At 45.0% G+C, this 2,765-nt stretch overlaps 1 protein-coding gene and 1 non-coding gene across 2 annotated transcripts in view; both read left to right on the top strand.

Moving 5' to 3' along the window:
• UBC (ubiquitin C) overlaps nucleotides 1-2,765 on the top strand; it is a 29,702-nt gene that overhangs the window by 18,444 nt on the left and 8,493 nt on the right. The window lies entirely within an intron of this gene.
• On the top strand, nucleotides 617-688 carry TRNAD-GUC. The gene has a single exon. It is a non-coding gene; the product is annotated as a tRNA-Asp (tRNA).

Raw genomic sequence — 2,765 nt, 5'->3', positions numbered from 1 at the left:
AGACATCGTTTTTACATTTTCTAAATTGACGATTTTCACATTTGAGAATGGGGTGCCTCAAGATTTTGCATACTTTTAAAAGGTGTCCTGACTGAAAAAAAGGTTGCGATAATAGGACAGTAGTTTACCACTTCAGCTCTTCTACCTTTACATTCCTTATGGACCCGATTTTTACATTTCCACTATAGGCCTGTCCGTGTTATAGTGTGTTATACACCGTTAGATTTTTGTATGCAAACTGCGGGCTGAATGATAACAATATGACAGATTCCTCCATTCACGCTAAACAGCATAGATGGGCAAATCTGTCCTGCTGTTATTTTCCGACAGAGGCAGGGGTGCCGCTGTCCTAATACCTGAACCCCTGATTGCCTGCCGTCACTGTTGGTCTGAAAATGTTCCCAACAGCTCCTCCGATTCCCTGATTGAAGGCTGCCGACACAGCCATCCACTGAATACATTTCAGCTGGATCATCAAGGACTGGCTATGAATCAACGATCAAATGAGATAATATTTATAAATATCTATAGATGTGCATACTGTATACTGCAATGAAAAGAATATGAACTATATGATACATTATAGCACCACAGATACAGAACTGCAACAAGCCAATCCTCGTTAGTATAGTGGTAAGTATCCCCGCCTGTCACGCGGGAGACCGGGGTTCGATTCCCCGACGGGGAGGCTATCTTTTTTTTTAAACCTAATTAATACATTGCTGGAAAAATACTTGTGTTACACGGACATTAGTTCAGTTATGTCTTCACACGAGTGTCCAACCTTTTATTACTGCACTATTCTCTGGTGATCTGATCTGTTACAACTATGGTTGCTTTAACTACACAGTGTATCCGTTCCTCTGCAATAATAAGCACTTCCAAGCCGAGCTGTCAGGATACTGATTGAAACCTGCGACACTGATCAGCGACTGTTCTATTCTCCATGGAAGGGGAATCTGTTACCAGTCACGGTAATCCGAAGGAATGCGACCAACTGTCACTGTGTTTGACAGATCTGCCAATCTATGGACGTCCTTACATTGATTTGGCCTCTGGAAGAATTATCAAAGTTCTCATATTGGTGAAATATCTTACATGTGATTAATAATCATTAGAACCAGAAAAAAAACTCAGAAAACCCCGTGGCTAAGAGAAGTCCAATCCCTTATTTACTGAGATATGTTATCATTCATTTCATTGGCAGCACTTTCATTGTACTCAGTGGCGTCATAAGGGGGGTGCGGCCCGCACCCGGGTGACACCAAAATGATTGACAGTCATTTTGGTGTCACCCCCTCTAAAAATTCAGGCAATCGGTCATGGAGTGGAAGCCTGACAGTGTCAGGATAGAGGAGGGGACCCGCCGAGTGAACGTCCCCTCCTATCTCTGCCGACGGCCATCACCAAAATGGCCGCTGGCAGGCGTCAATCAGATGACGTCATCGTGCGTGTGCGCGATGATGACACGGCAGGGTGTCACCGACCGGGTGACACCCGGCCTCGGGAAGCCCCTGATTGTACTGCCACCAAGTGGTTAAAGAAGAACTATATCTTAACCCTTGCAGTGAGGCTACCCATGCACTGCAAGGGTTAAGTGCTTATTGTTATCTAGGGTGTAAGATACAAAAGTTATACTCACCTGAGCCTCAGAGCTGAATGGCCACTAGACAGGTCCCTGCAGCCTCTCTCCTCCTCCGCTACAGCGATGGAATGTCCCTCGGCATCCTCCCTCGCTATACACTGTTTAACCACTGTTTCTCCTGGCTGTCTCTTCTCGCTCTTTCTCCTGGCTGTCTCTTCTCGCTCTTTCTCCTGGCTGTCTCTTCTCGCTCTGCTCTTTCTCCTGGCTGTCTCTTCTCGCTCTTTCTCCTGGCTGTCTCTTCTCGCTCTTTCTCCTGGCTGTCTCTTCTCGCTCTTTCTCCTGGCTGTGTTCGGGTATCACTTGAAGAAAAGTTGGCAACCCTACTTCCAGCACACTACATAACGTCAAGTCTTCCAGTGGTAACAGTACTACATTATGGAGCGGGAGGAATGCTTTAGGTAAGCACACATGATATTCAGGGGAGAGCGCAATGCTCTTGGCACATTTTTATGATGTGTACATGTCTAGATGTGTACATGTAATGTGTTGAAAATCAGAATATTCCTGTTCCTCCTTGGGTGTTGCATGGAGCAAGTGCACCAGGAACACAGGACTGTACTGTAACATGTATACAGATCACTTCTTTGTACCGGCAGGAAGTCTGATAAAAACTGACAAGGCCAAACACAACCCATCCTGTTTTCTTTCTTCAACGTAAATCAGGAGTTCAGGATGCGGTTCAAGACACTGCAATCTCTCTGTGCAGCACAGCAAAGTATATGGGCATATATAAAAAGTCCTCATAGTTTGGTACTTGACATTGGATGTATGTGTAAATACATTTGTTTATCTGTTTGCAAGACAAAAAAAATAAAAACTTTTTGGAAGAAAAAAAAAAAGTCCTCATAGTAATGGAAAGGGAATGCCAGTCCCCAAACCTGAGGTCCACTGAAAAATCAAAGTATTGCTGGACATTTGTTGGATCTTGGATTGTAAATATTGTTCTAAATGAACTCTGGAAAGTGTTTACTATTTATCAGGAGTAGCGATGTGCAGCGGCTTGGTGCAAACCAAGTTCATCTGAGACTGCCAAAGCCCACGCCAAACTGTCAGGCCAATCAGTTGCAGCCGGGGCATTACCCACCCCGCAGCTACACAGGAGCGGTGAATGCCCCAGCCA

Source organism: Nanorana parkeri, unplaced genomic scaffold (genome assembly GCF_000935625.1).
Source record: "Nanorana parkeri isolate BGI_ZX_2015 unplaced genomic scaffold, ASM93562v1 scaffold13, whole genome shotgun sequence".
Lineage (NCBI taxonomy): Eukaryota > Metazoa > Chordata > Amphibia > Anura > Dicroglossidae > Nanorana > Nanorana parkeri.
Note: the sequence above shows the minus strand (reverse complement) of the source record. Positions and strands in the feature narration are given on the sequence as shown.